Source organism: Sinohyriopsis cumingii, chromosome 14 (assembly GCF_028554795.1).
Source record: "Sinohyriopsis cumingii isolate HCF-2022 chromosome 14, ASM2855479v2, whole genome shotgun sequence".
NCBI classification, from domain to species: Eukaryota; Metazoa; Mollusca; class Bivalvia; order Unionida; family Unionidae; genus Sinohyriopsis; species Sinohyriopsis cumingii.
The window spans coordinates 99866891-99879398 of NC_142974.1; the positions used below are offsets into that span (position 1 = coordinate 99866891).

A 12508-nucleotide genomic window follows, 5' to 3' on the forward strand; every position below is an offset into this window, starting at 1 on the left:
TAGAAACTTGAAATCATTATATTTCCAGAGGAACTTATGTTCCTCGAGATCGATGATGAGTAAATGTACTACCGAAACAGTAAAAACGTTCAAGTCCAAAAAGTTCTTTTTAACAAATGCGCAAACAAGTAAATAATAAACGGATGATGATTAAGCTTGCTAACAATGTTTTATTTCATTTAGAAATTTCAGTTTTAAAATATGTAAAATACAAATAAAAACAAAATAGGGATGTTTTCACCTGACACTATAGTCAGGTCATCTACGCATGCATACGAAAATACTAGCAAGAAAGCATTTTAAAACATTGCATGGTTTCTTCTCACTGTTGCTAAAAACCTCCTCGAGACAGACATACAGACAGACATACAGATAAAGAAGTAACGGAGTACTTATCGACAGAAAAAAATCAACATGCCCTCACTGATTAAGGTAGAGACGTGGAGTTCAATTGACTTGTTTATAAAACATGTGAAGAAAAAATATTGTATCCTCTCAAATATTCTCTGTATTCATTTTTCATTAAATAAATAGCCTTTCTTGTTTTTATTTTCTTCCTGCTGTTGTCACTGATTTTATTTTCCCCTTCTACATTACAGTGAAATAAACCAATCAGTGCACCTGTTAACGTTAAGCATTTTGACCGAATTAGTAATTCTCTCTCTACGGGTATACATTTTGATGCAATTCAACTACTAAAATTTCTCTTTAAGAGTGTACATTTAAATACAATGGAATTACTAAAATCTCTTTTTAAGAGTATACATTTAGATACAATGGAATTATTAAAATCTATGTTTAAGGGTATACATTGGATACAATGAAATTACTAAAATCTATGTATAAGAGTGTACATTTACATACAATGGAATTACTAAAATCTATCTTGAAGAGCATATATTTAGATACAATGAAATTACTAAAATCTATGTTCAAGAGTGTACATTTAGATACAATTAAATTACTAAAATCTATGTTTAAGATTGTACATTTAGATAAAATGGATTTACTAAAATCTATATTTAAGAGTATATATTTAGATACAATGGAATTACTAAAATCTATGTTTAAGAGTGCACAATTAGATACAATAGAATTACTAAAATCTATGTTTAAGAGTGCACAATTAGATACAATGGAATTACTAAAATCTATGTTTAAGAGTGCACAATTAGATACAATAGAATTACTAAAATCTATGTTTAAGAGTGCACAATTAGATACAGTGGAATTACTAAAATCTGTGTTTAAGAGTATATATTTAGACACAATGGAATTACTAAAATCTATGTTTAAGAGTGTACATTTAGAAAAATTAAATTACTAAAATATATCTTTAAGATTGTACATTTAGATACAATGAAATTACTAAAATCTCATTTAAGAGTGTACATTGCGATACAATGGAATTACTAAAATCTATTTTTAAGAGTGTATATTTAGATACAATGCAATTACTAAAATCTATGTTTAACAGTGTACATTTAGATATAATTAAATTACTAAAATCTATACTTAAGAGTGTACATTTAGATACAATTAAATTATTAAAATATGTTTTTAAGAGTATATATTTAGATACAATGGAATTACTAAAATCTATGTATAACAGTGTACATTTAGATAGAATTAAATTACTAAAATCTATGTCTTAGAGTTCATTTAGATACAATTAAATTATTAAAATATGTTTTTAAGCGTATATATTTAAATACAATGGAATTACTGAAATCTATGTTTAAGAGTATATATTTAGATACAATGGAATTACTGAAATTTATGTTTAAGAGTATACATTTAGACCCTGGAATAACTAAAATCTATGTTTAAGAGTATATATTTAGATACAATGGAATTACTAAAATCTACTTTTAAGAGTGTACATTTAGATACAATTAAATTACTAAAATCTATGTTTTAGAGAGATCATTTAGATACAATGGAATTACTAAAATCTATGTTTAAGGGTATATATTTAGTTACAATGGAATTACTAAAATCTATATTTAAGATTGTACATTTAGATGCAATTAAATTACTACAATCTATGTTTAAGAGTGTACATTTAGATACAATGGGATTACTAAAATCTGTGTCTTAGAGTGCACAATTAGATACAATGGAATTACTAAAATCTATTTTTAAGAGTATATATTTAGATACAATGGAATTAAAAAAATCTATGTTTAAGATTGTACATTTAGATACAATGGAATTAGTAAAATCTTTTTTTTAAGAGTATATATTTAGATACAATAGAATTAATAAAATCTATTTTTAAGATTATACCGTTTGTTATAATGTGATTACGTGGGTATACTTATAGGTCTAAATATCGAAAGCAGAGATATTACCGCAATATCAGCGGTTTGGATGTTTTGTAAAGAATTAGATTTTTGTTGTGTAATTATCATTGGAACAGATTGAGGTGACCTACTTTGGTTTAAAATTTAAATAACTCGTTTTCAAACTGATGACAACGTATATTTTGGGTCCTTTATGCTTCTCTATCAGATTCAAGGCGTTTAACTAAAGATGAAATTGACATGATCGCCACCGAAATTACTGTACTTCTATAAAAGAGGTGTTTTAAATGGGATACTTTAATACAAGAACTCATAACATCAATGATTATTATTTTCGTCTCAAACAATTTGATTGGGGTGCGAATTACGCTCAGTTTTCAAAGATACCAGGCGAAGTTTAGATCAAAATAAATTGCCGAAGAAATTCTGTTTTATTCTAAACTTATGTTTTGACTCTACAGTCTTAAACCAATAGTGAAACGAACAAGTTTATTAAATTTAATAAATTTGCATTTCTCTAAGACACAAAGTGAAAATTGATGACGAAATTAAAGCATTATGAATTAATTCCCAAATAATCGGAAATGTTATATCACAAGCCCAAAAGTTTAGAATGATCTGATTGAATTCCAATATTGAATGTGCTGATAACCAATAGTTTGAATGTGCAGATGTACCAATAGTCTTGATATATCACAATGATAAAATCCGGAATGTCTTTAATTAATGCGCAATAATCTTAAAGTAGTGGTTTATCAAAAAATTCAATAAGCAGTTGAAATTCCAGTGACCAATTTATACAAATGATTTCTCTCAAATTATTTATGAACGCAACAGTAAATGATTCCATAGACTGAACTTAAAACAGGAATGAACACTTTTGTTTACTTTATACTATATATATATATTTTAACCTAAGACAATAAAATGCCTAGGATGTGGGTCATTTCATATTAAAAGATTTCAGTAATTCGTAAACAAGGTCGGACCCTGAACTTACATTCAAGTAAACATCTGTAAAATAATGACTAAAGTCAGGTAGACACAACCCTCAGCTAAGACAGTAGTCTTGTAGGCCCAATATATACCCTCAATCATTGACAAAGGTCAAGAACAAATATAAAGTCTTTCTCTCTTTTTGTCTCTCCCATTTTCGTCAAATGATTTTAAGAGACTTTGATGATAAATTTTGCTTATATTTGTATATTTTTGATAACAGTAGCAACAATTTATGGCAGATCTTTAACTTTTGCATACATTCCAAAAGTGATTTATGATAGGATTTATGTAATGTTTCGTCAATTTCTATTCAGCTTTTGTAGAGAAGATTTTTTTCAGTGCTTCTCTGTTTTTAGCAGTTACATCTGTATTTGAAGGCAAACCAGCATCTTTCATAAAAACGCAATAAGTCTTCATGCCAGGTTGCTTTCTATCAAGAATGATTAAATTATGTTCAATAGTTTTGGTGAAGAAGTCGTTTAAAGGTTTTTGTCATTAATAATGGCCACTAACTTTGGACCTGGATCAGCATCATTTGTAGCAATGTCAAATTCTTCATTCCGGTATGCTTTCACTGAAATAGAATAAAATTCGGTTCAACGGCTTCGGATAAGTCTTTTAACATCTTCTGCATTTTTAGCAACGGTGGCCATGTTTGAATGCAAGATTGGCATAACTTGTTAAGAAAACTTTAGGGATTTGTAGTCATGGTAGCCATATTTAATTGATTTAATTGCGGATTTACATGAGTTGTATCAATCTGAAAGCTTTCTGTATCAGTATGCCTTTGGCAATTTGAATTTCGGATACCAACCATGTATTTCGATACTCATTTACAGCTTGTCTGGTTATGAGAGTTTCGCATGCATCAACATAGTTGTAAAGCATGATCTCAAAGGAATGGCGAAAACTAGTGTCTAACAACGATGCTAAATATGTGTTCCATTCTGCAAGAATTTCATTCTTGATGAAGTCATGAAGCATGATATTAATGTTAAAAGACAAATTTGATCTCTTGCTGTATAAAGGCTAACATATCTACGGACTGGTAAATATGACCGACGACGTTCTGTGGTGGCAATTCTGTATGTGCAAGCAAGCCCGTTTTCGTTCACGACCATCAAGACTGTAAATAGTTTCTTTACTCAGACCGAATGGCAATACAAAAATACATATTGAACGTCAAACCAGTATCTTCTCGTTTTAGGACCATTTAGACATTAGAAAAAGTCTTCCAGTGAAAAGCCATTATTACTATGACCGTCCATTCAGTAGGAATACTGATATCTGTACTTTAAAATGGCGGCCAAATTGGACATCAGATTGCTACATTTTCATTTGAGACCAACTAGTCATCATAAGAAATCTTCATTCCATTAAGGTTTTCCAAACATTAGAACTAGCTTTTGAAGATGGCCGCTGTGATGCCCATTTGAATATCAGAAGGACCATTTAAATTTAGGTCCAAATAGAAATTAAAATAAAATGTTTAAGTGAAAACCAACCCCAATACTATCCGTTAGGAGGAATAGAAATAATAACGTTGACACTGTGTCAGCTATAAGGGGCGAAAACAAGCTTGTGTTAAAGAACGATTGGCTATTCCATAAAGTGTCCTTCTCTATGACCAGCAGAGTTAACAAAATATGTACCACACATAAACTGTAGATACAGTCCACCCCCACCAAGCCCCAGAAAAATAAAAGCAAAGAAAACTAAAACAGCAAAACAATATATATTTATTTTCAAGTATCCGCGCAAATTGGAAGTATGCACGAGAGGACGAGTTCATGAAAAGTGATCCAGCATACAGTTTGTAACGCATCCGAGGTCTGCCAGTTGAATTAGTTAATGGATACTTTCAGTTAATTTGCTGTGTCTACGAGTTTTAAATTTAAGTGGTGGTCTCGTACCTTCAAATGTTACCTACTCACAACGCTATGTCTCAAAACTAGGTCAAGGTAAACAATTAAGTACGGTAGTACCGTATGTGTGTGTGATTTGGATTGTTAACGTAGCTTTAACAATTTTTCTGTCATATCGCTACGATGTCTGCAGTGTGGCAGATTTAGTGATGTCTAGCACTGGGGCATCATGTCGCAGACATGTGGCATGATGTCCCACCCAATCACATTATCCTGACACCGGGCCGACCAGTCCTAACACTAGCCTCTTAATGCTGAGCGCCAAGCGAGGCAGCTGTAAGCACCATTTTTGTAAGTCTTTGGTATGACTCGACCGGGGATGGAACCCACGACCTCCCGCATCCGAGGAGTACCGTATATGGCATATGTTTAGGATTTTGGAATGTTAAGTGAAAGATTTACAACGAAGTTAAAATTCTGTAAAACGGTTTCAGTAATTGAATAGAAAGGCCATTTCGTCAAAACTTCACCATGGAGTATAACAATATTTTCATTTTGGAAAATATTTTCGATTTTAAAAAAAAATTGTAGTTGCATGTTCTTCTTCTATGTATAGTTTATTTTCCCAGGTAATAATAATAATAATAATGACAAGTGTAACTTTAAACATCAACACAGCCACCACTACCACCACCACCACCATCATCATCATCATCATCATCATCACTGTTCTATCTTACAGCATGCATGCTGGTTTTACTATGATACTCATTTATGGCCTTAAGTTTGCATTTGAACAACCATACAAGTATACTATTTTTTAATTCCTTGTCTTTTTTTTTTTTTGTTGCCGACTGCTCAATGTTGACAGAGGATTATTTTATAACTCTTAAACTGGATAGCTTCAGAATAAGTTCACAAAACCTAGAATATATGTCAGAAAGCTTTGTTATTATCACATAGTCAAAATATCGGATTTACTCGTGTGTGTGCGTGTGTGTCAAAAGGCTGGATCCACGTGCACCGATACCATCAGTGAACAGTGGTTGGGGGAATTTATAATCACGATAAATTAGTCATTCTAATACGTCAAAGAGTTAACTGTCGTTGCAAAATCAATATACCGAAAGGTTAGATAGTGTTAGTATGGGATAGGGAAATACTAAAGATACAAATATACACATAAATATTCATAAACATTTTACAAGGCATCAACATGAACACTTATTCCTCTATACAATACTATGGGAGGTGTAAGGCTAACGGGTGAGGGCTGTGTGACAGAGTTTGGTATGTGGCTGACAAGTACCTTAAGGTCTAAGGCTCACGCCACGGACAATGTATGCATAGTTCTAAATCCCATGTCACGAAGACTCTATGGACATCGATATAACCCCATGTCAAGAACACTGTATGCACACTTCTAAACCCCATGTCACGGACACTGAATGCACAGTTTTAAAGTTCATGTCACGGACACTATGAACGGTTCTAAACCCCATGTCACGGACACTGTATGCACAGTTTTAAAGTTTATGTCACGGACACTATGAACGGTTCTAAACCCAATGTCATGGACACTATATGCACTGTTCTAGTGCTCATGTCACGGACAATGTATACACAGTTCTAAAATACATGAAAAGTACATTAAGCACAGTTCTAAAATACATGATACGAACACTATGCACAGTTCTAAAACACATGAAACGGACACTATGCACAGTTCTAAAATACATGAAACGGACACTATGCACAGTTCTAAAATACATGTCACGAATACTGCACAGTTCTAAAGTAAATGTTAATGAGACAGCATGAATAGCAAGGCATTTTTAAAATGCACTTGCAAACAGTGAATAATGTGAGTCAAACTCGTAAAAGGATGAACAAAATCTTTTGACTTTCATGTGTTTTAAATTATGTTTTGATTTTACAATCAACTCATATGAACAAATATGTAGAGATATTATCTTATCACACTTAGAGAGTATGACATAAATTACCGACATTGCATTTTGTTATGTATCCACGGTAATTTGGACTGTCATAATTAGTAAGTCAAATATACGATAATGTTCAAGGAAGATATCTAACAAACACGTTCTTTGACTTCACTCGAATTCACTTTGAACATCAGCCAACACGGTGTGCAAAGTAATGTTCACTTGGTTTAGGAAACACGGTCTTTTAAAACTGGGCATAAAGTAATTTTCACCAATTTTTAGAAATATCAGACAGCAAGGTCATGTATGCAGAACACATTAATTTTAACTCGTATACGGAAACATCACGTAACATACCATTTTACACAGGACGCTGCAATTGTTACTCATTTTCATATCATCCGACAACACAGTCTTGACATGGCACACAGTAGTTTGGCATGCAGTGTGTATGCCTTCTGACTCAGTAATATTTCTATGCTACTACCACTACTATTGTATCACTAGTAGAATTAGTCTAATTACGACCATTATATCAATACTACGTCATTTCGATTACACATCATTACCACAATTATGTCAGTGCTATTACACCGTGTCAGCACTACTTCATTTCGTGTGAATACTACTTCATTAAGATTACGACAAAACCATCATTACCCCAACCTTGTCAATTCTACTTCTTCAAGATTGTGTGTGTGAGAAAGAGAGAAAGAGAGAGAGAGAGAGAATTTTCATTTTAGAATAGGATGTACATTTGTCTCCCCCATTACCCAGCAGGCCCTTCAACATTTAGATACAGATCAGTGATACAAGAATTTAGAAGGATACGCTTGGAATATAATACACATTCAGTACATAACTAGCATACATCATGAATATAATACAGATTTTGTGCACAACCAGCATACGTCATGAATATAATACACATTTTGTACACAACCAGCAAACGTCATGAAAATAATACACATTTTGTACACAACTAGCATACGTCATGAATATAATACACACTCAGTACACAACCAGCATACGTCATGAATATAATACACATTAGTACACAACCAGCATACGTCATGAATATGATACACATTAGTACAAATCCAGCATACGTCATGATCATAATACACATTTTGTACACAATAGGCATACGTCATGAATATAATACACATTTTGTACACAACCAGCATAATTCATGAATATACTACACATTCAGTACACAACCAGCATACGTCATGAATATAATACACATTAGTACACAACCAGCATACGGCATGAATATAATACACATTCAGTGCACAACCAGCATACGTCATGATTATAATATACATTCAGTACACAACCAGCATACGTCATGAATATAATACACATTCAGTACACAACCAGCATACGTCATGAATATAATACACATTTATTACACAACCAGCATACGTCATGAATAGTATACACATTTGATACATAACCAGTATATTCTTGGAATATCATACAGCGAGCGCACTTACAGCCTTAAAATGAGAGCGAAACAATCAACGTTTTCTAATGTACATTTTTGCATGCAGTTACATTATTAAATTTATACTCTGGAAACGATTAAAATGCAAGAGCTTCTAGGGACGTCCTCTGCAGAGTTCCGTTCGGTTGCTCCAAATATGTTATGTAATACTGCCCTCTCATTGGTCGATTGAAAATCAAGTGTGTGTATGCATGCTGGCATGTAATTACACTACTCAGTGTGTGCGTATGAATGTTTGCACGTGATTATATTGCCGAATATGTGTGTATAAATGTTTATGCAATTGTAGCATGAGATATAAAGTAATATTTTGAGTTTTCTGTTACTGATACGTTCCTGGAATTTAAATAATCTTTACGGGTGATGGCTACGGGGTGAATTAATTGGACCAGATATGATGGCAAAAATATGAAGAAGATGTAGCTGCCATCGAATTCGGTGTAATCATCATCAAGATCGTCGTTGTCGTCATCACCATCATCATCAATAGTACCTATTGCGTAAATCATGAAGATGATGAATAATAAACCTTGTCGTCGTACTTGATTAAATAAAATAATTTGGTATTCAAAAGGTTTATGGATTGTAAGAGAGACATATACCTCTACCATGAAAGTCCGTCTCAACAACAACGCGTAATCAGCCATACAAGGCTGTCTCTAACACTACACGTAGTTTGCCATATATTAATGTTTCCAGGAGTATGGTAGTCTGCCATACGCAACTGTCTCCAAGACGCTCAGTCTGTCATCCAATATTGTCTTTAAGATATAGGTAGTCTGCCATACGCAACTGTCTCCAAGACACTCAGTCTGTCATCCAATATTGTCTCTAAGACTACATTCAAGCGCCATGATGATGATGATGATGTGTGTCACGTTTGCCTGCCCGCGATTACGTAAGTCAGGAACAAAGGAATGGGCTAGCACCATGAGTATGTCGACCCTGCACTGCCGTGGCGATTCGTGTTTGTACAAGAGTTCTCTTCGTTAGGTGTCAAAACTAACAGAACAAAGGACCCTCGATGCTGTTGCAAATCTACCCGCCTTGACAGATGGCCCGAGGCTCGTCTGTTAAACTGGATCGACTGGGGTAGAATTGATACCCAATCAGAACTGAGAAAGGGTGGGGCCATCAATTCGAACCAGAATTTAACAGTCATTTGGGCTGGGAACGAATTAGTCATTGTGAAGCATCGTGCTGACAAGTTGTAGCAATAACTCCTGGAGCCACTCGTGATTTGGCGGGAAAAGAAACCTAGGTTATGTAGATTGCTCGCTAGTCAGAATTAATATTGTACTTCGCTATTTAGTTACTTCGTGGTAAACTTGTGTATTTATTTATGTAATATTCTAGATTTTGCAATTGTTGAATTAAATTGTAACTTTGGAGATGGTTGCAGTATGTAAAGTTAAATAATATGGATATTTGAATATTTGTGTACACTTGTAGGAGTGTAGTATATAGAAATGCGTCAAATTGTTGTGATATTGTTGAGAATAATGAGTTTAAGAATATATATATATATATATATATATATATATATATATATATATATATATATATATATATATATATATATATATATATATATTGATGTGACGCAATTTAGTGATGTCTGTATGTTAAGTAGGTTACCGCTCTTTATTGCAACGTTGTTTTCTATAAGAACGTGTGTGGTTTTCGATGCGCATGAATGCGTGACCGGAAATGTAGTTATCCTTTATCTGATTGATTGTTGATGTAGTGTGAGGCGAGATGGCTAACACAAATGCTAACGTCCTTTTGTTCTTCGTGGGAAGCTTTTGGGGACATAACTACCGGGTAGTCAAGTCCCGAGTCTCAGAGAGACAAGATAGAACAAGGCAGTAGGCCGAGAACAAGCCTAGTTGCTGACGAAAGAGAGAGAGAGAAGGTGGAGGAGAAAAGGAGACAAAGGGGAAGAGGATAGGAAGAATCGGAGTACGGAGAACGCCGGAAGGAGGAAAGGAATTGGCGGAGTAAACACAGATGAGTAGAAACCAAGTACAGGGGAAAGCCATCTCACACTATAATCACGTGATGAAATAGGTTGTTACATGGTCGAGAGGAAGAATATTGGTTGAGAAATTAATATCGTTTAATTTGTATTAAATTGTTATTCTTTTGAATTTCACCTTTGTGTTCTTAATAATTTAATTGTCGGTATTGCTGACTGGGAGCTCGGAGCTTTACATCTCTCTATCACTAATTTCACTACCTATAAAAACAAGCCAGGGTGGGAATTCCACAGTAATTCAAATAAATATTGGGAGCATCCGACCCCAACGCATAACAGTGGGTCACATAGAACTTCTCAATGTGGTAACGCATTGCCCCAGACATCTCCAAAGTATTGTATTCATATTTCAGTATATTTGGCATGTTACTTTGAAAATAAATAAAGGATGAAAACGTGTTTGTATGTATAAAGAAAAGGTTGTTGTCAAAATTGAAGATCTTACCTTACAAACGGCTTGCAACAGAAGAGAATGACTTAATTTGCAGATTGCAATGTACGAAGTGTACTTAGCTGCAAAAACAGGCGAGACGTATGACGAAAGAGTCACATGTATTGACTTAAATCTGCTTTAAATAATCGAGTTCTCGCTATTCAGATAACGGCTTAGGTCAAATGCCTGGGCCCAAGGGTGTAGAGCTTTGCCTGAATATTACTTGGTGTCTGTTTATTAGGTCGTTTTGTTTTCATTATGCCTGTATAGCGACCTAGTCCTAACTTGTTCTTTCTTTTTATACACAAAAATATTGTCCATAGTGGAAGTATAATACATACGTTATGTATGTGCAGCATGTATTTGCCAAACTAAAGCTAAGATGTGGTTATGAACATGGCATCGCTTCTCGCTAAGGGAATGGATTTCGTTTCAAGTCGTAATCGTAGAGCCAGTATCTCCAGTTGCAGCGTGCGGGGTTTGGTTTTGCGAGGCGGGCATTTGGTCAGGGCGTCAAGCGAATTGGATGCTTTTGGGAACTCTGCTTCTTTTCTTGCAGCTGATATTTTTATAGTATTATACCTTCCCCCGGTATGAAGTGGGCAATTCTTCAGAAAAACGTTTTATGAGCTGATGGGCGAGGAGAGTAGTTGTCAACTGACATAATAAAAACAATGGTTCTGCATCAGAATTGAAGGGCTCTAAAGAACATTGCCACCAGCCGCCTCGAACCCTCGCGCCACCAATGCTTGATCCGCTTATCATGTGTGGTCACACTTGACTAAAATACAGATAAAGGCCTGAATATTTGTTTACATTTAGTAAATTTCCTGAACGTTTTCTAATACGTCGAATAATAAATATCGCACATAATGTCACAAATAACATTACTTAAAATAAATAAGTATCGCAAGGATTATAAACGTCATGCGCAGAAAGAATAATTTTTCCAGCCCAATATATAATTTTCGATAGGCAGAGTAGTCTGAAAATACACCAGCCTTTGGGAATAAACAGTGTCTATATTGCTTCATCATATATTTCACATGCAATTGCCACTTTTAGATTAAATGATAAAGCCCTTTATGATATACGATGTCGTTGGCTTTCATTCAAACAACATAGACAAATTCATGAAATACAAATGATTCATCATATGTCACCACATTTTCTCAATGAATTGGTTTCATCAACAGCTGGTCAAAACGTAGGTTGTAGATATAACGCAATACACAGATCTAATGTTACAGTACCTTTGTGTCATCGACTGTATTAGCGGGGCAGTTGATCTAAGTTCTTTGCCAGATCATATACTTTGCGTTGAAGACGTACATCTTGGCATGTACATGCAGTTATAAAGCCTAAACAGTTTCTGATATGGAACCACCCGCACATCTACTCCTGCTTTGAA

General features: G+C 34.1%; 1 protein-coding gene across 1 annotated transcript in view; it reads right to left on the reverse strand.

The window, feature by feature from the left end:
* The window catches only part of LOC149784482 (uncharacterized), a 134449-nt gene extending 123249 nt beyond the window's left edge, over positions 1-11200 (reverse strand). Inside the window, exon 1 of the mRNA XM_089932561.1 lies at positions 11110-11200. The gene's annotated coding sequence lies outside the window, so the exon portion shown is untranslated. The remainder of the gene's footprint in view (positions 1-11109) is intronic.
* Positions 11201-12508: the final 1308 nt, after the last annotated feature.